Source organism: Cuculus canorus, chromosome 13 (genome assembly GCF_017976375.1).
Source record: "Cuculus canorus isolate bCucCan1 chromosome 13, bCucCan1.pri, whole genome shotgun sequence".
Lineage (NCBI taxonomy): Eukaryota > Metazoa > Chordata > Aves > Cuculiformes > Cuculidae > Cuculus > Cuculus canorus.
This window is the reverse complement of record NC_071413.1, coordinates 12,679,729-12,707,593: the sequence shown is the minus strand read 5'-3', so window position 1 is coordinate 12,707,593 and position 27,865 is coordinate 12,679,729. Positions and strand designations below refer to the sequence as shown.

The 27,865-nt window shown below is 36.4% G+C and overlaps 1 long non-coding RNA gene across 14 annotated transcripts in view; it reads left to right on the top strand.

Moving 5' to 3' along the window:
• LOC128853483 (uncharacterized) overlaps positions 1-27,865 on the top strand; it is a 273,663-nt gene that overhangs the window by 179,728 nt on the left and 66,070 nt on the right. For 11 of the 14 annotated variants that reach the window (XR_008452033.1, XR_008452028.1, XR_008452032.1 and 8 more), the window contains one exon: positions 1,555-1,749. The exons of the other annotated variants lie outside the window; for them this stretch is intronic. This is a non-coding gene — a long non-coding RNA (uncharacterized LOC128853483). The remainder of the gene's footprint in view (positions 1-1,554; positions 1,750-27,865) is intronic. 14 annotated transcript variants of the gene reach the window in all.

The window sequence follows — 27,865 nt, the reverse complement described above, 5'->3', positions numbered from 1 at the left end:
GTTTCTCCATTTGCTTTACCAAGTCTGTTGCATGAGAAATTCTTTCCACATAATGATATTTCTAAAAAAGATGTAATTTCAAGAAAAGTGGGAAGTTGTTTGCTTTTTTTATGTAATAGTAACATATAATTTCTTCCTTGAATAGATATTTTTAACTTTAATACCGGAGGATATAAAAAAAGTATCATTGTATTTAGGTTGCAGATTCAATTCAAGTGGAAGACTACAGAATTTTTTTTTTGTTGTTTCTCACGTGAATAAAGTTCTTTAAGTGTTTGCAGGACTGAGGTTTTAATTTGTAACCCTGATCTGGCTGCACGTACAATTCTAATAAAGTTTAATGAACATTATTAAAAGTTTATATGCAAGCAAATAGGGTTGCACATTTGGAGCAGTCATTACTCCCCTCCAAAATGTAAGTAGCTTGAGGTAGCTCCAATTTTCCATTCACAAAAATAGGGGCATCAGTACAGTGAGAAGAATAGGATTCTCTCATCTTCCAAACAAAAACCAATGGTATATTGACCTCTTAAATGGAAACCAGAAGTGCTGCTTTCGCAAAGTAAAATAAGAAAGAATACTTCCATGCAATATTACTTTAGGCTTGTACCTGTCATATTACACGAGCTGTAATAATGTTCAAATTTAGTAGTTTTAGAGTCCAGATAGAGAGATCTGGCCATTCATCCCTGAAGAAACAGCTCCTCAGCACTAGTGTACAGTGAGAAGGAACACAAAATGCAGCTTCCCTGTTTTGCGTTAAACCACATTGTGTAATCACTGACTAACTTTGCTGCTCCAGTCAAAAAAATTTACAAATACTAGTGAAAGGCTTCCAGTGAAGCCAACTTAGCAGCACAGAAAAAGTTTAGCTTCACCTTCTTGTTTTGGCTTATCTTCATCATACGTAACCTGGAACAAAGCACTACTGTAAGATACGCTCAACAGAAGTTATCGAGACTCAGGTAGCTATTCCAGTGAACTGAGTTCTGTTCCTGTGACTTAAGATTGAACGTCTGAGCCCAGGGACTCCTTTTGGGAAGTGATAATCATGTCAATAAGTTGATTTTTTAAAAAAATATCTCATTGGTTCCAAGGGAGGTTGGTCTTGCAAATAAAGTTGCTCATGTACTTAACTCTTTGCTGGATCAGGTATTGTAAACTCTCTGGGGAAGGACCCATGTTTTTTTTTATTTGTCTGTAAAGTGCCATGTACACTTATGGCACTGTATAAATAAATAATAATAATAGAAACAATAAAAACCATCTAGGGATTAAGCAGGCCTTTTAAAGAGGCCAAACGTTCTTCACATAAATCTTGGATCTAATTTGAGCTCTAATAAGCTCCATTTCCTGCTTTTCCAATATTTTTAAGCCGCATTGCAATAGCTATCTTTTTTTTTTTTTTAACAGTTGTTTTAAGAGGGCCCTAAGGCAAGTGTCTAATCAACCTAATGGAATTTTCCATGCAGTTAAGTGTTTTATTCAGCTCAAAACATTGTCTTTGATTAGACTTACCACCTTCCCTTTTGCCCTTTTACATTATTCTGGCAGGCTCTGCAGGTGTAAAAGCTCCATCTCCACTGCAGCTCCATCATGTGTGAAATAACCTCGCTATGTTCGCTCCGTTTGCTTGCCTCTGAGCTGTGGGAGAAGACTTCAGAGCCAGCTCTACAGTTCCAGTCCCGGCTTTGGACCTGCCTGAGCTACGTTCTAGATGTATGACAGCCCTTGGTAGAAGATACTCAGGTCAGCTTTTAATTAGCTAACTTGTATCCTGCTAGTGACTGCGTGGTACTGAATATATTCCAGGCTAACTATGCTACAGTACTTGCGTGGATCTGGAGTAGACTTAGTAGCCTTGTTGAGCTCTCGTTGCCGTGCTTGTACTGAGTCCGTACTAGGTTACCTAAAGCTAGTTTGTGCACGCTTGTGAGAATTACAGTCCTCTTAGATGGCAGTATAGGTTTTTTTCTGTAGAACGTGGCCAGCTCAAGTGCTTTAAACTAACTCTTATAGCCTTTCAACCTTTTTTTCCTTGCTTTTCTAGACCGAAAATTGCATTAAATCATATGAGGGTGTAACTTATTACATTATGCTTAATATTTACCTGCCTTATGAGGTGTTGTGTGGATTTTTGAAGTAATATTTATACAGCATTTTGAAGATGAAAAGCATTGCATAAATGATAATTATTATAATTTATTTTCATGCCTCAGTTGAAACATCTTATTCTCTTTGTCTAAGATACTTAATTTTTCTTTATCTCCTTTTTTTTTTTTAAATGGCTGTGTTATTTAACTTTATCTGAGGTTTTGGGGATATATTTTTGGAGAAGAAAGCTGCTGCACAGGTTATATTGTACTGTGTCGGTTGGGTCTTATCTTTTCTTTCTTTCATCTCATGATGAACTGATGCTTTCACCAATCCATTTTGCAACTAGAGGGTTATTCATGCCAGAACAGAAAAATAGTTTGATTGTTCAGGAAATCAGCCAAGACTCAGAAGGCCTAGATTTTCTCTATTCTGATACAGGTTTCTGGTTTGACATTGGAAAAATCACTTAATTTCATCATTTCTCAGCTGGCCATCTGTAAAACAGAAATGGTGTTTCCCTACTGTGTAATGTTACAACTTGGATTGTAATATTACTTTTCGATGTTAAGCAGTGTTCATAAGTGTGATAGGAGAACCAATATACTTCAAAAGGCATTGTTAATCTCCTGTGTGCAGGACACTCGTGGGATCCAGTGACCTACAAAATAGGTACGAGGCCTGTATTTCAGAAATACGTACTAATTTAATTCTCAATTAACTAAAGGAGTCAGTTTCTGTCTTCTTTAGAGTGAGAATCAGTAAATGATCTTTTCAAGATAATTAATAGGCATAACTCCAAGGCCTCTGCCAATGTCTGCTTACAAAATAAAGGAGATATACATGGCATTTGCGATTTGGATCCCAGAAAAACTATGATGAAGTTGTTTCGTGAATTTTACTTTGGATATATGTTTCTGTGATTTTGTGCCAGAAACAAGGAGTCGTGTCATTCTGTATCTGCAGTCTACTTGTTCTTGCCATGATATGGGGTCTGACATGTAATATTATTGCTACTGAAGGACCGTATGCTGGTAATTACATATGGGGACGTAAGTGTCCATCCACCATTCTAGGTGGATGTTGTTATATTGAAGTTACGCGCTACCATAAGTAGTAGGGGAAAATATGAAGGCATTGTTCAACATATGGTTAGGCAAAAACTTCTAAACAGAAATCATCGTTTTTATTAGTTTCATGATCAGCAGGTAGTGCTGAAAATGTGGGTAAGGTGGAAATCAAAATTTATCATATTTTAAATGAATTGAGTTATGCTTTTCAAATGGTCCGTCTCCCCAAAGGGAATGATCCATGGCAAGATAATGTTACTTAATAGTTTTATTTCTAAAGTGCACCTTCCTTTCTCTGTGCACCCAAGTGCTTTACAGCTCAATAAAACCTATTGTGAAACAGACACTAAAACATTATCCTAAAAATAATTTAACTTTCTGCCTTAAATATAGCCATTAAAGTAATAAGGGGAGGTCTACTACACAAGTTAAAAATGAAAACCAGAACACTTTATATGTGGGAATTACAGATCATTCTAATTGTGTTGAAGCCCTTATCGGCTGCAGTTTCACTATCTTGAAATTGTACTAGGTAGACTCGGATTCAACATTCCCCACTGAAATAAGATTGGGTGCTTGAAGAAGCAGGCGTTCTCTGAATGTATTACTTTCGAAAATGAAGACAAATTATAACCTGTAAAATCTTTATACTTTTCTGGCTGTTAATGTTAAAAAATTCAAATTGATTATTATTGGAAGCTGATCCGGTAGCATCATTGTATTCCTGTCCAGTTCTGATGGTCTTACCCAGTACATTCAATACAGAAGGTGAAATGTGCCCTTCAACATAGTCAATGGCATTTCCTTACGTAAAGATAGGAATTCATCCTAACATTTTCAATTTACCTTCCTTTTCTGGTAAATATAAGAGATGTAAAAGAGTAATAGAATGTTTTTCTTCATGACCCATTTGTATTCAGAAACTAAACTGCTCTTTTCTGAAACCAGGTTAGCTCTGGGTTATTTGTTAAGCTTATTCCAGAAAACTATCTCAGTAGATAATATGCAGTTGTATCTTATTGCCTTAACATGAGATATTTGTCCTCTTAACATTTGGTTAGAGTTGTCCAATCTCATGTATGGTATCAATAAGACAGTTTTTGAGGGCTTTATTAAGATGCTTTCAAAAAGCTGATAGCTGTTTCCTATTCTGTGCTCAGACTTTCCAGAGACTGCTGGTACTCGATTAGGCTGTCTACCCATCCTTTTTTTTAACGCAAATATGTGTATCCTTATAGACACCTCACTCTTATCTCAAACTGATCTCTAAAATGTTATTTTCAATATTTTGATGAGTTTGCCATCCATGAGTCCAGAACAGCCATGTGGGACTCCTGATGAACAAGTCTTTGAGCTGAGATTAAGTAACGAATCTGCTGAAGGACTGCTTTGGTATCAGAAGCCCCAGGACTTCTGTGTAGTCACTGTCTGGAGTAGGGCCTCGTTTGAATGTTTCAAAACTAAGAATGCTTTCCTAGTGTGAACAATCTTCACGCATTACCCTAAATTTGTTTGTGGAAATTCATGTTAAGTACTCACAAATATTAAAAGTATTTCAAAGCCAACCCCAACTCTGCACCTAAAATTTACAGTCCTCAAAGAGAATAGAAACAAAATGCACGGGTGACACATTGGCTCAGTAACATGATTAGCAAATTCCTAGTTGAGATCAGCAGAGCAAACTTGTGTCCAAAATATCAATAATTCTAGCCAGTAGCAGGTTTTGAAATAAAGCTGGATGTGAATCCTGCTTTATTAATTTCAGTTGACGAGTAAATTTAAGTTTGCACAGTGTTTTCTGCTTACATTTTATTTACTTACTGTCCCAACTAAATTTGGCTTTTCCTGAGAATTTAAATGAGTTTCTTGTCCACGCACTTTTGTAATATTTGTACTACTCGTTTCTTTTTTGATAGCACATTGTTTTATTCTTTCAGTCTAAAAAAAAAAGAAAAGGAAAGAGAAAAGAGAAACCTGCCACAAAAGTGGATTTTTTTTTATTGCATTTCATTTTAAGTCATCTTTTTAAAGATCTGTCATTTATACAATGACAAGAAAACTTTCTAAATTGGAACTAATTTATGAATTCCTTCTTTTTGGCATAATGTCACTTTGTAAGTTAAAATGATAATGACTGGAAAGATCAAATATGTTTATCTAAAAAAAAAGAAGAGAGGTTTAAGAGTTTGCTCTCATTAGAAATCTTTGCAAACTCTGTACACAGCAGGCATTACAGATTTTTTTGAGTGCAAAAATCCTTTAGGTCAAGTAAAAGCTGCAGCTGAGAAAGGTAAAGTTTGAAGACAGTTAAGACTCCCTTAGTCTGACAACTATATATGAGTGAAATTTCTGTTTTTCTCATGTGCGACTATTATAACGAAACTTGATTCTGTTGCCGAACCAACCTTTCAGAGTACTTCGTATATGTGAGTGGATTCTTCCTGCTCACTCTTCCATTCACGTGCAATCCCTCGATTGCACAAATATTCACAAAACAGTGTGGTACCTGGCACTGAGGTTGCAGCACTGAGATGCATGAGCCTTTGGAACCAGTAAGATAGAATTATGTGTTGGTTTTTAATAACTTCTCCCATGTAACAGAGTGATTTAGGAATTTGCATCCAAATGGCTTACAGTGGAACTTGAATACACTGGAAAACTTTCTGACCTCTGTCTTTTCGTTACAAGGCTGGTAATGCTAAGGAAACAACTAAGCTGTAGCAAATGAAGTAGAATTAATACCATTATGCTCACAATATGCCCATTGCCTGGGGGGAATGCTGTCGACTGATCTAATAATACCAGAATCGCATCCTCACACCAGTGTAAAACGTATCCATATGTTTCTTATCAAGACTACTAGTGGCACAACTCCTTGATCCAGGCAAGTAATAGTCTTTAAAGCTGTACAGAAGAAAAGTTTCATATGGTGCTGTTGCTGTGCCCTGTACTATTGCTTCCTCTTACACTTCTGAATTTCTTGTTACTACCAGTAACGATGGCATTTCACCATCTGTTCTCTCTTCCAAGATGTCAGTTTGTACTTTTATCCTGTATTTTAATATTTTGTGGTGTGATCTTCACCAATGGCGTGTAGAATAGTATGAGAAAGGTATTAGTCTGCGATATAAAAAGGAAGAAATGTTTCCCCCTCTCATTTTCTCTTAGTGAAGGTGTAATTATTTTTAAAGGAAGTACTTAAAAATAATTATGAAGTAATTTTGAAAATACTATAAAAATGTCATATGAAATTTTCTAATGCTTTGTCTAGGCACACTGGATTCAGTGCAGATTTCAGACTGCAAGTGAATAAGGAAACAATTTTTACTTTATATTACCAAAAAATAAAGTCGAATGGGCTAGTAGTTTCAACTTAATCTCATTTTAACTATAGCTTACACACTACTGCCCCCAAATACCTGAAGCAAAAGCATACAAAGGTTAGAAAAAAAATATAAATATGAATAAGATAAAAAATATTCCAACTACATAGTTTCTGTTTAAATCACTCTGAGGGTTGTTTTCCTTCTTTGAAACTATGAAGTAAGTTCCTTTCCAAAGGGTTTTCCTTTAACATCACATACAGCTGATCGTTATGACACTGAAGGAGATCTCACATTTGAGGGGTGATCCCTGAATGTCTGTCTGATTCTCAGAAGCTTCTACTGTCGTGCCCTAATTGTGTTACTTTCATTGACTAAACACAACTTTTAAGGATCACTCGTTTTGGGCATGCTGAAAAAAAATTAGTGTTGGATTCATAATGTAATCCAAAGACAGATAAGTATGCTTTGTCTTTTTGTCTCTATAATAATTGTGGGTTTTTTTTTCATCCCTTATAGACAAAATTTTCAAGACAGTTCCAGTATGATATATGACATAATCTTTCTTTTACATATGGTACTCATACTGACACTACTGAAGCATTCATTTCAGTACCATTCTCCATTTTATAGTCGCTAGATGAAAGCATTAATAGGGAGACTACAATTAGATAACATGCCCGTGAACTGTTATACAAAGCTTCAAATCATTAGTGAAATATGGAAAGTAAACACAAGAGCAGGTGCTGCAGCTGGCTGATTCATGAAAAAAGAAATTTCATTTCTGTCACATATTTGAAGCACAAGAAGATGGGAGTGTCTATGATCAACAACGTATTAAAAGCCTTTTCAAAGGAAATAAGTGATCTCAAGCTATCTGGATGCTATCCAGATTAGATTACTTTGGAAGTCCTCTAATGTGAGCATAATTGAAAGCCAATCTCTGGATAAAGATTTAATGTTAATCTTTATTCTGAGATCAGAAATCTATCCTGTCACTGTACGATAGCTGTCACATTTATATAAGCATGTCTTTGACTTATGTGTTTTACTTTGAGTTATTTATTTCAAAGATTATTTGAGAAATGTTGAAATGTGCTGAGGTGTATGCTGCTAAGAATCCACACTGTTTGTGCAACATATTCAGGAAAGTTTTCATGAACGAGCAAGACTGTAAAACATGGTTATACAACATATTCCTGAACTAGATTGTGTCAGGCCATTATCTGTAGATGTAGGTAAAGATGCCCTTGAAATGATGTATTTAAAACAATTTAAGCTGTTGGCAGATGGTGGTAGGGCAGCATTTAGCTTTTTTATGAAATCCACCAAAAATATAGTTCACACCAGCTATATCAGAGATAAATTTTGATTAATCAAATTCTATTCCATTGGAAAAAAATGTATTAAGTTAGTTAACAACATGACATATAGGACTAAAAATTCAGTTGTATCTCAACTTTTAGAACTGAATCATGTTCCTTTTCCTTTCTGCCTCTCTCTGTAGAGAGAGATGGAACATTAGTTAGGTACAAGGATTGTGCAATTGTTACAAGAGTTCCTTTTGTAGAGCCATGACAGAGTGCAAGAAGAATTAGTTCATGCTTGTTTCTTCTTCCTTACTCATAAGAAGGAAATGTTGTAGAAAAGTCATAGGACTGTTCTAGAGAGATTGTCTTGGTGTATTTTTTCTGGTTTTCAAGGAGGAGGTGAAAGAACAATAGAGAATTGAAATCTTGGACAGTTCCTTCTTGCTACAAGAATTATATTCATATTTATTATACTTCCTTCATAGGAAATCCAGTATCTGGCTACAAGTGAGCACAGAAAAAGGGGTTGCCCAAAGACATGCCTGGATATTTCTTGGTGCAAATTTTGAGTTACTACGATGATGTCAGGATGGAATCGCATCAATATTTCTGAGGAAATGTTTTTTGCCAACTGTTTTATTTAGATACATGAATATCATTTTCAGGGAAAGCTTTGGAATTCTTCATTGTTGTGACCACTCCTTTCATTTTGGATGCCATGCATCTATCGGGCAAGTGTTAAAAATAGTAATTTTGGAATATTCTGGCCCCAATTTGTAGTTTTGCCATTGTATTGTGATATTGGCATATTGTAGTATTATAATATTGACCACTTAACTGTTTTTAGATCTTTCTTTCTTCTGTTTGAGCTCCCTATTTACCTTGACAAATATTTGAGTATAGACACCAAAGGGGAAGGATACGGGTGTTATTTAGGTATGAATTCTTCAAATTTAGCACTAATATAATTTATTTCTGCAGCATCATTGCCTACTACAGTCAAATACAGTTGTGACTGGATTTCCAAAGGAAACTCTGCCAGAGATGAGGTTTGTTAGATGCAGTTATCATTGCAACAATGGAACTTCCAGTGGAATCACCCAGCGGGTTAGAAGTTAAAGAGCCTCAGTTAAGCTGCCAAACCCTGGTACTTAACAGCATGAATTTTTAAGATGCTTTTTCTTCTGTTCCTTTTTTGCTTTGGAAGAAACGTAGCTTAGCTGAAGTCCATCGTAGCCTGGAAGGCTGTGCAGACAGAAAGGAGTTAGCAAATGGAATTACGTGCAGAAAGGCTTTAATTCCTGCAGCCTTATATAAGAACATCTGCTTGAATTATAGGCCATATATAAATAGTGTGGGCTTTTATTTTTCTTACAGATCCTTCCCCCACCCGCTTTTCCCTAGATCTTATATGATACAATGCAAAAAAAAAAAAAAAAGCTAATTAGCACTTCCAGCCCCCCCATTAGTGAAACTTGATATGTTTACTAAAAAAATAATTACGACATTCCATTCATAAATCTTTAGCAATGTCAGCATTATACTGATGGAATTATGATGTCCCAGTACAAATTGTCTGACCTGCTTTATGTTCCCCAGCACATAATTAAGGTGGTGGTGTGTTAAAGGAAGTAATTTTGTTCAAAGCTTTGGCACCAGCCGTGCAATGTCTTTTGCTTGTATTGCTAACAGTTACCAGTCAATGTAAGGAACTGCACCGTTTTTTACTCTGAAACTAGGCGTATTCTTGTAGGTCTGAGCACAAGGCTTTGAGCAACATATGTAAAATTAAAGATAATATTCTGCGCAGTGACTTTGTCAGAGTTTGGGTTTTGCTCTCTTTGAGTGAGCAAATAAATTAATGGATCATGACAAGAAAAGCTTAAAAAATAACAAATAAAAATAACAAAGTTTGGGGGTTTTAATTAAAAATAACAGTTTAGGGTTTTTTCACAGATATATTGTGAAACAACATATATTTCACAACAACATAGCTTGTTGCCTTTCTTTGTACTCTTTGAACTTTCTTGCTCTGTTCTTTGAAGATAGACATTCTAAGAGAGTATCTAGCAGGATTTTGAAACTCCGATAGCAAATTTAGTGCATCTTCTGAATATTGATTCTAGAGAATCATAGTAGCATACATTTCTGGAGAAAATATCAGTTGGTATATAGGATTCTGATCTTATGAACAGCTAAGAATGTGCATCTTACAGTCCCTGAGTAATGACTTTGGCATTGAGAAACACAATATTTCTTTACAATTCAGTCCTACAAATATCTTCCTCCTCTTTTGCAGTCACTGATGAGGTCTCCAAGCCTGTTGACTGTAAGTCGGGTCTGAGCCTTTGTAGTATCATATTTTATGAGCCTTTCTCATATATCCTTCAGTGACTTCCAGGCGCAACTCACGTTTGCAAGATGATGATTAGTGGTATAATCACAAAATAACTCCAGTGCAAAGGATTAATAATAGCGTTGATAAGGCTGATTATAAACTGCAGTAGTTTATTGCTTTAAAAAAAAGATGTTTTAGTTTAAAATTTTAACAGTTTTACATAGGTTATGTCTTTAAACATCTACAAATTCAATTTGTGTTTATAAGTCAGAATCACACACACTCTAATTCCTGCTAGGGTTAGAACATGGTATAATATTTATTTTTGTTGAAAGGAATAAATAATCAGCTATGTGTCTAGAAGCATGTGTTCATATTTAAGCATGGCTAAAATTTTCCCCTTAAAGTCAGGAGAACATTTAATCAGGGCTAGCTTTAAAGTGTCTTTTCAGCGAGTTATATAGCCTGAACATATGTACTCCCATAACATTATCTGTTTTGAGTATGCCATTTTTTTAACATAATATTCTCCTAAGATTTCAGTAAAAGTTGTAAAATATATTTTTATATCATTGGATCTTCCATACAAAAACAGGCTGGTAACCCAAAATATACGTTTTAAAGTGATTTTCCTGCTGAGAGATAGTTCAATACTGGCCTCTCTACTCTGCTGTCTAAATGAAAACACACTGGCTAAAAACCATTGAGGTTCCTTGAGACTTGTATTGTTCATTTCAACTTATTTGAACCTCTAGCAAAGGCTCCTAAGTAAATCACACATCTAAGTGCTTGTAGAAATAAATTATTGAAAATTCTGTATCTTAATCACTGAATTCAAATATCAATATGTTTTTTAAGACTCTTGCTTCTGAGGTATAGGAAATATGTCATTAGATAGATTACCTTCAAAGAACAAAATTAGCTATTACTCTTTCCTGTAAAATATTAATTGCTGAATAATTTCCACACAAACATGCTAGCAGTTATTAATTGCATTGCAATGACTTGGCTGTTTATAGCCTGTAAATTGAAGCATTACGTGTATGTAAATATCTTGGCTACAGCGGGAAATGGAAAGACACTGCTTAGTAATAAAAGCTGTCTTTTTCAATTAGCAAACTGTTACATATCCTGTTTCCTTCTAAACACCATAGGGCCTCCTAAACATTGACAGGGTTGGTGTTGACTAAACAGTCTCTTGCATTGCAGATTACAGGAAGCCTTGTATTTAGAATTACCATTTCAGATAAAATAGGGCAAAACTTTCATCAATTATAAGAAGGGCTGTGACTAAGCTGTTTAAAAATGAAAGCTAGGAGGGGAGTAAATCAGGGTAACATTTCTTTCCCCCCCCCAAAAGAAAAGAAGTTTAAAAGTGGCTGAATAAATTTGACAAATATTGTGTGCAGAAACAAAACTGACAAAAATATTTCAACAAAACGAGCTACTCGAGAGCTGTCCCCTCTCAAACAAATGCTGTAAGTTGCCTTGGCTCAAGCACATCTCAGTCTTCCTGTCTTCCAAGACAACACGTACTCTGATTCTTATCTTCTTGATGGTGATCCACTTTGCACGGTCATGTCATTGAGCAGAGAAAGACTCATTCTCATGCCCCATCTTAGGAAGACAGAAAAGCCTGCGTGTCTATCTGTTCACTGAGTTCAGAAGACTCAACTTCAATGGAGGACTCATGTCTCAAGGAACTGTACTACCCACACAGCATCAGCTACATTGAGGTGAAACATCCTTAGTCTTTTCTTTTACGTGGAATATTTAAATGTTATTTGCTGAAGGGAATGGAATTCATAATAAGCTATATTTGGAGTAATTTTAGGACTCATTTTACTAATTTTTTTTTATTCTAACTAGTCACCTGACAAGAAGAAATAATCAGTATTTCCACATTAGTTCTCCAGTCGATTCGGTCTTCAAAAACAATGATGTGACAAGATTCTGTATTTGGACTAGTGGAAGTTGCTGGAATTTGTCAAGGATCAGAATTTATCTTTACGTCTGTTACTTTGCTATCTGAGTAGGTATAAATCAGCACAGCTCCATTCCTGTCAGTAAGGTGTGCTGTTTTATGGGATTGACTCAGTATATTTTGTCTTATATTAGGTAAATTACGAATGTGTGTGCTAATGAGTTTGCTTTTCTGCACTAATTTTACTAAGTCCTTACATGCTGTTATGCATCTGCTTATCTAAAGACACAACATGTTTCATTGACTCAAACAGCACATTCATAAGTGTAAGGTAATTAATGCTCTAAGTTTCTGGAAGACTGAGATCTAGAATTGTAAGTCTGGTACATTTTGAGAAATTATAGTATCTGTGCTATATATATATATATATATATGTGTGTTTTGTGCATTTGTGTGTATGTATAAGTATATATTTTTAAGACCTATCACTTCTGTTCTGTTTCCACCTCACAATTGAACAAGAATGAAAAATGTAGAGTTAAGTTTAAAAAGTTATATTAGTTTCCATTCAAACAGTAGTATAAAACTTTCACTATTTCCCATGGGGATAAGGAAACAGCTGTAAGAATCTTAATATTTTTTCAAAATACTGTTGTCATCTACAACTGCGTAACTGAAGACAGTGACTCAAAACTGTTGCAGATCAACATTAAATAGACTTTATTAAAACTGAGGATTACATATATATCTATCTCAGATTATTTCATAATATTGTCAATATGCCATGTCCTTCTACTCTGTTTTAAAAAAACTCCCCCATTGCAAAGCACGTTATTGGGACACTTCCATGAAAACAGAGTGCATATTTATTTCCCAAAACATTCTTCAAGAGTTTCATAAGGTTACTCATAAAATGTTAAGCTGTGCCTTTCACCTTTTCTTCTCATCATTTCCATCTGCTGAAAACAATCTGTGTGAAATACAACTAAATCAGCGTAACTACTGTGCATGAGGCCATGAAGAGCAGTCCTGATCACTTATATAGTGCTGAGTCCTAAATCCTCCTATTTTCAACCCCATTGATGATAGCATTGTACACATGCCTGATTAAAATTTAAATGTATGTAGTAGATTCAATTAAGATAAAAATTGGCTTTTATGAATAGGGACCTCTTAATTGCCCTTCCAAAGTCTAATAAATTCAGAATACTTTGGATTGCTTTCACTGTCCTTAAAGGTCCAGCTTTTAAATATGTGTTTAAGGAAAACTGGTTTTAATTCAACCAAAAGCATATAATATCAGACTTTTTTTGTACTGAGATAGTACTGTTAAATTATATCTCATTACAATTAATACAGGTTACACAATTAAAGCATAGACTCTGACATCTTTCTGTAATATATATAGGGAGTTAGATTTAGGGGCATGAAGATGTAGGTTAGTATCTCCAAGGATTGTTACAGCAATTGAGTTAAGCCCTTCTCAAACATACTAGATGTGCCTTTTTGAGCCTTGAGGGTCTTCTAATTTTGGGTCCCGCACTCCATAAATCAGGTGAATAAGCCAGTTTTCTCAGTAAGAATTGTACATATATCCAACATATATATTGTGGATCCTACTTTTTCTTAAGCTACAGTAGATTGATGGCAGCATTTATATTTATAAATAAAAATTAATGAGTGATCACTCTAATAAAAACAAATGGGGAACTCCAGTTGATCCCAGTTTGAAGTCCTTTGTTTGTATATTTTAAGTATTTTAATAGAAACAGAGAACTTTATATAGAAAATTATTTCATAACTTTTTCCCATTTGACTGAGCACATTTATGCATGAGAAGTTAATTTATGTTCTTAACAAGCTTTCATACACAGAAATAATTTTTGTATATAAAGTAGTGTCTCTTTAAGAAATGAAGAGTACTGAAGTTTGTACTCATAGTACAAACCTTTATTCAAATCAGTTGTGTATTAATTGTAAATGTTATGCATATATATATGCCAATTATGAGATTTTTATGAGAAATATCTATATTTTATGAACAGGGTTATGAAGACAAAAATTAGTTTGTAGTAGTAAGATATTTCATTTCTAATCTACTGAGGAACGTAAAAGCCCTTCACATCAGTAACCCAGCCTGTTCTTAGCTATGAAAAGGCACTGATATGTTGATGCTTAAATTTCTCTCCTTTTCTCTGTGTCCAACAGATTTGTATGCTAACTTGATGATCCAGTGGGTCCTTTCCAACCTGGTGATTCTATGATTCACTTTAGGCCATTGAAGAAATACACCAACAGGAGGCCAAGAGCAGCAATACGTCGCAAATCTGTGCACTTTTAAAGCAATAGCATAGACAAACCAGGCCAGATGTTGAGCTTTGTGTAGGCCATTAATGTTTAGTTTTAAGCCATTCCAGACCATTAGCTGCTATTGTTTTTTTCACATATGAGAACTTCTGAGATATTGTAGATCAGCTTGAAAATATCACAGACATTCAGCAAGCTGACTCGGTATTAATGCTCTCTTTCTTCTGATTCCATATTCCAGGAAAACCCAGAAAGCTTTTCTTCTTCATTTTTCCCACATAGATATGGGAAAACATTAGATGTGATTCTTCGGTCTGTGATTTTGGAGGAATGCAGACTAGTTATTTGCATGGGTGTATCCGGCAGAAAGATCTCTAAAGCTCATTATAACTTAGTTTATACGTTTGAAAAGATAAGTGCTGGCATATGCATCTTTCAGGTGCACTTTCCGTACAGCAAAGCTCTGAAATGCATAAGCAATGGGAGTGAGTCTCACGCCGTTCCTGTCCACCTTCACTCTTGGGATTTGTCGGTATGCCATTGTCCACATCCACTGACGCTGTATAGTTTTTGGACAAACTTTAGTTCCATTCCCTCCACCCCCTAGCCAGGTGCAGAATTTATACCCAACCTCCTGGCCTTGAGGCAGGAATGCTCCCCGGTGAGCTATCCTGATACCATAGTACATCCTGCCATGAGTTTTAACATCACTAGAGAATTTTTTTCCCCCAAAGGAAATAATGACTTGCAGTAACACAGCTTGTTGTGAGATCTTGTTGGAAATCCAAACATGTGGCAATTTACGAGTGTCAGCAGATTTTTTTTAGACTTGTGTGGCAATACGTGCTGTGCGTTAGATGCTGGAATCTGACCCTTCGGCTTTGCCACAGTGGTGTCCCAGGAAAACCATGTAGAGTTGCTTCTACTCTCTCTACTGTTTACTTTCTTTCCCTTAAAATACTACAATATAGTTTACCTATAAAGCAATCTGTTCTGCCTGCAGATTATTTTTCACAATCTCAAATCCTGACTAAGGCCTTTTTATTTTATCTGATCAATTAGTTTTGCTGTCTCTATTTTTTTTTTTTATGCTTTCTTTTTATGGAATTCTTGACTAACTCTGAATTAAGATGTAAAGAATTATAAGAGACATAAAATAGTGAAGGTGATAAATATATTTTTCTTTCTTCCCCCAATAATATAATAACTAGTATTTTTTAATAAGAAGATAACTTTTTTCATACAAAAGATTAAACTCAAATTTTAAAATTCAGTTTGAATGCCTATATTCTGTGTAACTGGAACTGAAAACAATATAGATCTCACTGTTTCACAACTAAAAAGTCTTTGCATTCATTCTTGAAGAAGTGAAACGGGGTTTCTGGTTATTACTGTTAAGAACAGCATAAATAAACCTGAGCACACTGCTGAGTAAAGTTCAAGTAGAAAATGATCTTGTAACAGACCGCCTTGTCTAAAAATTGGGTTTGGCATGTTTAGCATGTTTTACATCATCAGTTTCTGTTATATCTGTTGGTACTAGCCTACAATATGATTGAGAGGTTTTGATGACCTCAACTTTTGCAGTTTATTAAGTCATCCAAACAAATAAAGAGGGTCTGTCAAGTAGCTTGTTCCCAACATATGCCTTACCTGTATATTGTTATGGTCTTGTAGAAATGTAATCTGAATTTGTCTATCAGTGAGAGAGGAAGAAGAGAAAGCTACTATTCTGTGTCTGAAAAGAAAGGCAAAAAGACAGAAGCCTTTGCTACCATCTCTACTGAATACACAATGACAGCCTAAGAAAACAATCTTTTAATGGCCTCTAGATTTGGTCGTATTAACAAAATAAGCTAGTTTTCATTCTGCAAGTCAATAGCAATCTGTTACTATTATTACAGGCATTGCTAAGACTGCATAGAGAGAGCAGGAACACATCCGTGTTGCATCAGCAGCAAGAAACAATGAGGACGTAAGGTATTCATCTGAAGGAAGCAAATTGATTTTTTGAAAGTATGTTTCCTTGGGCCAGTGGCATATCTAGTGACTCCAAGATCTCTGATAGTATCCAGATAGGTTTGTGTTTCAGAAAGAACAATGTCATTTGTAAAACAGTTCATTATTTCTTCAGAACTGGAGAACTTCAGAGAGCTTTTTCATCATTTTAAGTTGAGGTAGGACCAGCAGGTCCTACCTGACATATGATAAATGTCAAAACTTGAAAATTCAAAAGCTTAATGTTTTTCCAAATTAGATTAAACTCTTTGGCTTTCATATGGAAATCCATGTGATGCCATGGTAAAACTGATAGTTTAAGCCAGGTTGAAATCAGAGCAAAAACAGCTTTCCCGTTGGAATTTCAAAACATCTACCGTAGGCAAGTAAGCTTTGGCACTATTGGAAAAAGAGAATACCAAAGCAAAATTAAGCAACTTTGATGATCCCAAAATCCAATCAAAGCAGAAGTCAATAAGATATATCACAGCGGAAAGTGTATACTTAGTTTCAAGTCTCCCGTGTATCTGTTGCTTGGAAGTGACTGTATGTGGCTGTACCACCCTGGGATGGTTCCCTGTGCCTGGCTCGTGGCCCTGACTCTGCCATTTGAAATTGGACAATGCTGAAGATTAGTTTCAGTGGGCAGGAAAATATGTGTAGACTAAATGCTCCTATTTTCTTTTTCCTTTGTGAACTATAACATAGCACATAATACCTTGTAGATGTTACTACAAACCAACTTACATTTTCAGAGAAAAAAATACCTGAAGTCAAAAGCAAGAACTTCAAAAAGTCTATGGAGACTTTGTAAATGGAGTCAAAAGGAGGCTCAAACTTAGTATGACCTCTAACTTTGTGTGATCACTCTGTGACAGTGAAGTACACGATGAAATGTCTTCCTTGGAGAAGGCCCAGCTGACCTGGATTATGTGATGTTGGCCTTAGGAGGCTATGGTAAATGTGTCTTTCTATCAAGAACAGCTATGACAAGATACCACAGAGTTGAGATGTAGCTGAAGTTAACTGAATTTTTAGATAAAACATTGTCTTTCCTGTGCCATGCCTCAGAGTTCATCCGGGTACTTAGCATTTTGGGATGCATAGATCCAAGCAGAGGGTCTTGAATGGGCAGGCAGTGGCTTTGGATTTCAGTACCAGCACTCCAGACAAGCTGTAGACTTCAGTGAGACTGGATTAGATGAGATCATATATGGACATGCAGCTTGCTGTTTTCTTCCGGAGCAAGAGGGAAGAATACTCAGAGTATTCTGAGTCATGACAGAAAAAGCTCTATTTACTCTTAAGTTAGGAATTTGCTATGTAGTAGTTAGGACTATCCTGTCACCATCCAGAAAATGCTGGCACCATCCATTAGAACGACAGTCAGCTCAGCTAGATCTCATTCTGGAGGAGTTTGCAGTGATGCCAATAGCTCAGAAGTGCATCAGAAGTTGTTTTAAAGTACTGAAAAGCAACACTGAATAAACAGTGAGCAAATACTTGAGTAAATGGAGAATGGAGTTGTCATCAGCTGTCCTGTGAAAGCAGGAAAATGCATGTTGTAAAATGTAGCTAAAAGCAGAAATCTCTTTTATTTGCTGTCTCAGTGAATACTCAGCTTTCAGGAATACAAAGCTGGTCATTTTCAAATTCACCTGCACGATATGTCTGCTTAAGCTGCCTCAGGAATAACGCTTATGGAAAATGATGAATAAAAGCAGTCATACTGTCCTTCAGTATTTTTCTTGTGGTTTAAACTCAGGTGCTGGTCAGAACCTAATGAGTTTTATTTTTCTTTGACCTCCAGAGCCTTTGAATCCAATATTTAATGCACACAAGTTCATGAAAAGCTGGGAAACATGTTTATTCCCAAAGTGAAGCAGCCTTGCAGACATTTCTCTTTTTCTTCTAAGGCTGCCCTTTTCTCTTTGGAATAAAGATGTGGGCAACAGGCCATGCGTCCATGTCTGGGACCATCTGCCAACACAAACAGAAAAAAATTAATTATGAATAGTGTCCTCCCATGCTAATAATTTATTGTAAAGGAGTTTTTCAGCTTGTTTGTAATGGCTGTAGCCTAAGGGTGCACACCGTATAAATTGCCTGATTACAGGATACAGAACACTTCTTAATAGGCCTCAGATGATTAGGAGAGGGAAAAGAAATTAAAAAGGCCATTTCCCTTTAGGTATGCAAATGGATTGCAGAACAATAGACAGAGATATGATAGACCATGATAAAGCATACTCTCTTTTCTTTTACCTTAAATTATGTACTAGGCAAGCAGCAAGCTTCATTGCGTGTGTCAGCACAGATGTGAATTGTTTCATAATTGAAACAATGCCCATTGCCAGATAATGCATGTTAGATTTCGAGACTAACTACCAGGTTTTGTGTCCTCAAGCAATTTGAGGTTTGCTGACTAAATCTGTCTTAGCAGTGGTTCCATTCTGACCTTATTTTAATTTAACTATGTCTACTTTAGCCACTTTGAGCTGCCTATTCAGATAGCAAAGACTAAATTTGCTTTTGTCACACTACATCCTCCTCTTGAGTCATAGTTTATTTATATGCATCTCCTAAACAATTAGTGTTTTACCTCATGTTTGGAGCTAGTTGGGTGTGTTTAAACAGTTAAGTGAACAGCAGGAAACAGCTCCTAGCTGACTGTCACACTCTTTTTACACATATATGCATTTCTTCTTTCCCATACACACTTTTACATCAGTGTGGGTCAAGCATCCTTTATTTGCTATGCACTCGAGTATTTGGGGAGACACAAATTCATACTTTCTAGTATGAAAGTAACTTGACTGTCTTAATAGTCAAAAGCAGCTCCTAGGGAATTGAAAGGTGAGAGGTGATAGATAATATCGCCTGTAAGAATTGCTCTTTGATGACACATAGGGCTCTTTGGAGTCTAAATCACTACAGAAGTCAGTCAGAAGCGCTTAACAACTACGACCCTTTGAAAAATCGCACCCTCACTCCTCCACTCATCCCACGATAAAAGAGGATTTTCACAAGACATGGCAAATTGCGGTGGAGGTAGCTAGCAAAAGCTCTTGAGTGCTAACAGTAGGCAGTCTGAAGCAGTTTTTCCTGGTATCCGACTGAAGGGTTGCTTCTGACAACCACACAGCTTCATTGCCAGTTTTCAACAGACAAGATGCTGAGAATCGCCAGATACAGTTTTAAAAAACATCGATAAAACTATGAAACTTCTGAAATCCTTCTATTTGAATATAGAAGCACTTGGGCTTATTTACTTAAGAATTTCTTTACAAGTGTGATGTGTCAAAAGTAGTAGGATTAGGACCCAAAGTCCAGTCTGTGCTGAATTTCTTGGATAATCAAAGCTGGAGTTCTCCCACAGTTAGAAAAGACAAGAAGGTGACCATAAAATATGAAACTTGTTCTCGAACTGTCAGAGTTAAACTGCCTACAGTTTAAACTGCCCACATTGTGCTGTATTTCTTACAACAGCACATTAACAGAGAGTAAGTCTACATGTTTAGCCAGAGGAGGCTTATGAGAGTAGAAGGGACCATGTGCTAGAATTATGAGAAGCTCAGCTACGTGTTAGAAACAGTGATGTTTTAGTATGTCTCTCAAAATAAATAAGAAGCAAGATTCAGGAGGTAACCAGGTCTAAACTTTTAAGATAAATATTTTGTTTCTCATATAATACATATAGAAATAAGGAAGGGAAAAAATTCTCCAGATATGTGTGGTATATTTTCTGACAGTTCAGTCTTCCTTACTTTCCCAGCCCAGTTTTTCTCCAGAGGAGAAATGTATTTGCAGGTGCATCTCACATGTAGAGCCTGATCCTCTGACCCATGTTCAGCGTGGCAAGGTACATGCCTGTCCTACCTTCTACTTGGAATTTGATGATCATTATAATAGTTTACTCTGGTTAAGTAAGTTAGCTCCTTGCAGTGGACAGTTATTCTCTCAATAAGATGCAAAGCAGAAAACAGTCAAGAGGGTGAGGAGAGCAAGGTATATTTTATGATACAGTCATCTGGAGCTTCCAAGACCTGTATATTGGGGTTTAGACTGACAATGCTGCTCTTTCATTTATTTTGCCAAGTAATAAGGGAAACAGCACTTTAAACGTAATACTAATGAATAAATAACGCACTCATTTGAAAGCTGAAGTTGAGAGTGACAGATATATCCAGTACTTTTTGATGGCCCTGAAGTTTCATTAATGTACCAGTTTGGAGAGAGGAGCCACGGCACATGTGGTGCGAGCATGTCCCTACCACCTGCCCGGCCAACAGGGAGGCAAGCGGTTACTGTTCCTTACACGCCTTTGCTAGGGCCTACGCTCCTATGCATCGTTGAACTTTTTTCTCATAATGGATGTGGGGGAAAAAAGAGAATGCTAGGTTAAATATTGTTTGAATTTATAAGTCTTTTCATTTATCATATGACTTATATCATCATATCATATATCATTATATCATACCACTTCGCTTGATGAAGTGCTTAGGGACATGGTTTAAGGGAGTGTTGGGAACAGTTGGACTCGATGATCCAGTGGGTCCTTTCCGACCTGGTGATTCTATGATTCTATGATCTTCCTATCACCTGCAGATTCAAGTTTGGTTGCACGCTAAGAGGTCATTGGCCCACTGGAACAAAGCGCAGTGAGGGATCATCAGGCCTTCTAGGGAAGCTCCAACTACTCCTTTCAGTGCTGTGTGACCATGTTCTTGGACCATTTAAATGAACTTTGTAGTTAGTTCTGGTCCACTTGGTTGTCAAGCAGCAGTGCTGTTAGTGCAGTAGTAGATTAAACACTACCTGGTCCCTAAGACATCAAAGATGATCAGAGTGCAAAGCACTTTAAAGTTATCTGTTCTCCTAATAATTTTTCCTTAATTCACTCTGTGTGTTTCCCTTTGCAGTTATTTCTAAACAGTCACTCTATATGGGACTTTGTAGACTGGCTTACAACGGGCCTTTTTTCTATAGTGTTTCTCTCTTGGTTCAATTACCAAGAGCAAACTATAATTTCTTGCGTTTTAAGATTGTTCCTCTTGTTAGATCACCTGCTAGTATAATGGTTCTGTATGGATGCAGGCATTTCAGGACCTTTATTGCCATTGAGACATGAAAAATTATTTTAAAATGCATAGTAATAGACTGTTAATTTTTATAAAATGAATATTTGCAGTTAGCATCAACAAATACATTTTGTTTCATTTGATGTTTGTGTTTTTCCTTGCTCTTAACTATTAGATAGATGAAAAGCTTTGAATCCAGTTTGAAATATGGTATTATATATCCTACATTAGGTATCTTTGAAATAGCATGTGTGGGTGTTTATGACATTTTTCAAGATTGATGATTGACAGGCACTCCCATAAAAAGTAGTAATATGAAGAATCGTTTGTTTCAATAATGCTGAGAACATTCCTTACTTTGATTTTTATTCCTTCTTTTCTGAAACCTGAAAAAACAGTTTTGTATCTTATGAATAGGAAAATAAGAACAAAAAGGCACTCTATAAGGCTAGTCTACTTTTTGTTATTTGACTGCACAATATAAGAAAATTAGCTCATATTCTGCCTCCTAATGTCATATAGAGTATTTTTTCAGGTCTTGTGGTAAACTCAGTACTGCATGACCTGCATGACTATTCAGAACTTCAGTAAAGCAAATAAAAAAGCAATGTAAGGAAAATATGATCTTGCAAGGGAATCTCTTCCACAATGAGTGTGAAAACCAGCAGAAAGTAGTACTATCAGAAGTGAAAATTAGCTTTAGCTTCTAACTGCGCTTCACCGTGCTTAGGATAAATGTCAAATAGCATTTGGAACTCTAGGAAGCCACATGACCAGAGAAGGTGCCTGGATAGCAACCTCCTGTTTGAAAGCAGACAGCTCTTTGAGCAAAGCTAAGCTCTGCATGATTCTCCTCTCCCCTTCTGGAAAGAAAACGGTCCATCTAGTTTTACAGGAGGGTGGAATAGAAATGTAGGTAAAGTAACCCTGCTTTTGCCCTGCTAAGTAAACTGCTTAAACTGCAGTGGATCACTTCCTATTCGGCTTCTAAGGGCGAGATTGGAACATTTACCTTTCACATAAAGTGCTTTGCTATGTGATGATAGAAGAGGATCTATAGGATAAAATAAAATTGTCGTCATAAAAATAACAAAGATATTTTCATATTGTTTTAAAAGACGGATAACTTATCAAATTATGCATCCATACAAAGAAGTAAAAGGTAGGTTTGATCCACTTGGTGTGTCTTTGTTAATGAATCTTTTGATGTTCAAAATGGTAGAAATAATAGCACTGCAAATAATATGTTATTTTTAAGGCATTTTAAGTCCTATTTATCAGTTGTGTTGGACATACGTACTTGCTAATTAGAAGGAAATTCTATATAAGGCTCCTTAGATTAGACAGCATACAAATAATATCCAGGCTCCACAGAAATTGACCCTTTCTTTTTGTTTTGTAGTGAAGCAATTGTGACTCACTGTCTGCAACTCTCTGTCCTAACTATATGCAATAAAAAGCAATATATATTTCTAGGTTATCAGTATTTTCACCTGTATTTTGTGAATAGGAGCAAAATACCACAATTTCCACTAGCTCCTGGGTGATAGCTCTATGTGTTTTAGTAGAAAAAATATGGTAATCTGTTGAAAGGTTCTTCATAAGTGACTTGTGAAAAAAGTTAGTTACTGGCATACTCTGAAATGCCTGTTGTCTCCCATCGTAGTATAAATTCATCATAGCATGAATCACTCAGCGATCCTGAAACAACGTATCACAGGCAGCATATACCCTTACATTCCAGAAGAGCAATAAACATGGTATTTTACAGTGCTGTGGATGACTAATGATGCAGGAATAAGTAGGAGTAGAAAGTATGCTGGAGTTATAAAGAACCCTTTTAAATGAAACCTAAAAATCATTCAGCTAGCAAATTTTATTTTGCGATTGTTTTCTGCTTGAGATAGTGGGAGCAAATAAACAGGCATCTTTTCAGATCCTCTAACATGATTGTACTTTCATGACGTGAATTTATAGAAGGACACAATCCAATCCTGTTTCTGTGTTTGAATACTGGGAGTTTCTTAGGTTTACCTGGGTCATTCTGCATATACATTTGCCAACCAATGCCGGTGTAAAGTATTCAGTGGGGAGGCTCAAGCTCTGTAATTTTTCTCCCGTCAGCTTCTGTGACCTGTTTGTGACTTTAGTGACATAAGACACACGAAAGTTGCCAAGGAAAAGATAACCTTAGATGTGGTCCCACTATTTCTTGTGTAGTACAGTTGATTTAAGAGGCTGTTGCCAACCTCGTATCTCCCCCCACCAGCAACTCACAACAGCTTTTGAACCCAGATCAGTTTACAACCTACTTTATAGCATGACTTCATAAACAGTGGAGTGGTGTAACTCAGAATGAAATAATTTGCTGCAAGAGAGGGGAACAAGTGTACCAACGCAGTAGACTTCCTTTTGGGAAACTGAACTGAGGTGTACTTGTACTTATCCTGTTGGTTAACTTCCACTGACAGCAGAAACAAATGCAGGGAGGATGTTGGAGCTGTTTCTGCTGACAGTGACTGACCGTGCTTTGATGCATAAGTGCATTTAGTTAGAGGCTAAACATGGTTTATCTTATGCACATTGATCTTTAGATGATTTGCTTAGTTTTTCTCTGAGTCTCCATGCATAGCAATCCTAACTGTGTAAAGAACATTTATGTGTTAGGTAATAAACATATATATATACAAACAGGTGATGATATATTGGCAAAGAGTGAGAGAATCATTGATGCAAGGAAATTCTCCTAAGCACACTGCTGTAATACTGATGGGATAATTGTTCATGTAAAATGTCTCAACCTAGTTCCAGGAAAGATGTTATTAAACGCTCCCAGCTTAATTTCTTATATTATTTTACTTGATAAGGTGGACTTGCTTTGACAGACAGTTTTTCTGAAGTAACCTTTTGGGCTTTGCATGCATTCAAGCTAAAACCAGTTTAGAATTTGATCAGAAGTTAGGTCTGTTGCTGATGCAGTTCTAAGATCTATTTTCTTTAGTGGTGAAGTCAACTTCGGTGTTTCATTGGCTTCTGGGTCACAGGCTCCACCTCTGCTGTGCCATTACAGATTTTTGTGAGGCCACTTCTGTAGATTTCAGCACAGCAAAGAGGATTAACTACAGCACAGGAACAGAAATGAACAGTCAGAGGCTAAAAGGAAATACAAGCGTTTCTATGCCTTATTATCAGAGAAAAAATGTCACGTAATTACACCTTGAACAACACCAAGATTGCATTTTGCTGATTATTAAGGGAACAGATGTCTCTGAACTTGTTTCTTAACCATCTCTTGCCTCTAGAAGTGCAAATTTATTGTCAGATTCACTAATAAATTAAAACAGGCTTTTTTGTTGTTTTACAAATTATGCATAACTGTAGGAAAACTATGACCTGAACCACTGTCTAAGTGGGTGCTTTTTGAATTGAGGATCATGGGTCTGTGGACAGAGAACTTAAAAATACTTGTGTGTGAAAGGTACAGAAGAGGCAGAGTTGGAAGGTCTGCAAGGGAATTCTGGAGCTTTGTGACACGTAGCATTGCGCATGGGCAAGTGTTAGGGGTCTGTGTTTCAGAGAAACCACTCTCTGAAATAGTGGGAGCAGTGCACAAGTGCGCCTGTAACACATAAGCTGTATTTCAAGTGGATTTAGGATTTTGTTTTCGGGTGGAGGGGTGGGTTTGTGGGGGTTTTTGCTGATAAGCATTCAGTTCAAGTGTGTACCTCAATGCATGTGAGCTAAAATATCTTGTGACTCTGCAACAATTTTTTCTCTAAAAGAAGAGGAAAACCCAACTCCTAGAGTGTTCTAAAAATCCAAAAAAAAACCAATTAGTATCTACAAATGGCTTTAATGATCCCTCTTTTTAAATAAATCAAGCTAACAAAACATTTTTCCTCGCTTCTAGCTGGGAATATTTGGCATCTGTGTGGGTAAGTGACACTCACAAACTATAGCAACTATAGTTTCTTAGGAACTGTCCTTTTTCTTTTCATTTATGTGTATGTATATACATATGCACTGTTTTACCTTGGCTTTCCAGCATCATGTATTTGTTTAAAAGAAAAGGACACGCACCTTAAAAGTCAGTTGTCAAACAAAGTGCTTGAATTCCAGCTGAGCAGGATTCCCAAAAGAGCAATCCTTGCCAGTTTGTATTATGGAAAAGCCTAATACCGACACGCTGTTCTGTGGAGCCTTGTCCACACACTAAAGCAGCCGGAATTAATTCTTATGTTAGAGTCAATCAGCTTGAGGGTTTTCCTGAAGGCAGGTGGTTTCAAAGTGCATGCAGTTTTAATGAAAAGCGAAGATAGCTGTTCTCAAGCATGTAAACCTAGAAAGAGAATTTCCCAGAGGTTGCTGTAGATATACCAATCCATTGACAGCTAAATAAGTAAGATTCTCTCTAGTGTCTGAAGAACCAACTTTGGTAGGGCAAAAAGATTGTCTCACTTCTTAGATCTCTTTTCCCCTTTGTCTGATGCTGTTCTGCAGGACCGACACTAAAATATTGTACTTTGTGGTTTTGCTGTGACACCATTTATCATTTTGTTGTTACCTTGCTATTCCTTGGCTCCTTGTTCTCAGTGAACACTGTTTCTCCTTGTGAGATTTGGTCATCTTCATTAAGAAATCAGGAAAGGACTTCAGTGGCATTTGACTGCCAACCATAAAACAAGGAATTTTCCAGTCCTAGAAACTTGGTACACATGAGGTAAAGGTTCACTGTCACTGAGTGGTAGGATCTGCATTGTGCATGTTTAAATAATTCAGCAAGGAGGAAATGTTGTTTAGGAGAGGTAAACTTATACGGGTACAGACTGTGCTTAGACTTTGTTTATATTTATTTAGTTAATAAACACATAGTAAATTAGTTTCAGTCTATATAAACTGTTTTAAAAATTATTTTAAGAATATCCATGTAAGATGAGTTTGGATGTAGATGAGGACAAATCAGCATCTCAAGCGTGCCATGTTCTGAGATTAATAGGAAAATCTTTCAGTGTGGTCCGATTGCATCATCAATGCACCTTCCCTATTGAGGCAACTTGCTTTTGCAGCTGTTTGAAATAAATTCCTTGCATATGTCTTAGTCTAGTTGGTTTATTTTTATAAACAATAAATAGGCTAACATTCCTGCAGTGTTTCCCTTCCCTTGGACAATCTCATGGAGCCATTTGCTGTGAAGACGGTGGCTGAGATTAGTGGCGTTTGCACAGATGGCGGCCATCATTTTGGAAATCTCATAAATAGTGGAACACGTGGACTTTTTCCTCCCCCTTCAACATGATCACAATAGATTATCAGGGCCTACAAATCACTACCAGATGATATTAAGTTGCTTTGATAACACTCTGTGTCCCTTCCGGTGTGATATTTTTCTTCATTAGAAAGGATAGCTCAAGCACACCAAATCCTCTTACTCTTTTCTCAAAATTTATAGATCTCAGTCTCTAAACTAATTGTTAGTTGCACAGCATGCCTTAAGCTGTGCCCAGACAGAGCAATTACATCCCCCGGCCCTGATTAAAGGCACAGAGGAAACAGAAGTGCAAAGAAAATGAAACACTCTTGGCTGTTTGGGCAGGATGTCATTGCTGGTGTTTGCCTTTTTTGACATTTGTTGATAAAAGTGAGAAAGGAGGTCAGTTATCCATCACTGACCCTTGTTCAAAGCCAATGATGTGACAGGCTTGTCTCAGGCTACTGACTGCATTTATAAAACTATAAACAAAACCAAAAAGTGGGTTCTAGGCCAATGTATTTCTTTTCTATTTAGCAGTTCAAGAATTTCTTCATTTTCCACTCTCTGAATTATAATGCTTTCTATGTCTTTTAAACTCATTTACTTCATTGTGTATTCCTAAATCCACAAAATGTCTTTGTTCATGAATGACCAGAGCTGTACTATCATATAAGCTCTGCAAATTATCTGGAACAATGGAAAATTGTTGTACAGATGTTTCTGCATATTCAGGCATTTCTTATTGAAGGTTTCTCACCTGTAAACTATAGCTTTCTAAAAGATGTGTTCCTTTTGTGATTTACAGTAACTTTATGGATGACTATTTGTACACTTTAACAGTCAAGATCAAACTTTTCAAAGAAAAATGTGAAAGCAGCATCTCTTTGCTTTCACCCAATCTCTTTCTGAAATCATCATGTCTAAGTTTGTAAACTCGAAGCAGGAGTACTTACTTTTAAACTGAAGTGGCTTAAAAGTCAGTCATGTGTAAGCATTCAAAAATTAGATGACAGAGAGCAATGACTTTCTTGCATTAAATCTAAGCAACAGTTTTCAGTGACATCTCTGTTTATGGCTCCAGTCTACGGGGAGTTATCTGCTCTGTTGAGTAGCTTGTGGAAAAGACACAGTGCACTGTAGTGTATCTTAAATACTTTAACCAGGACTAC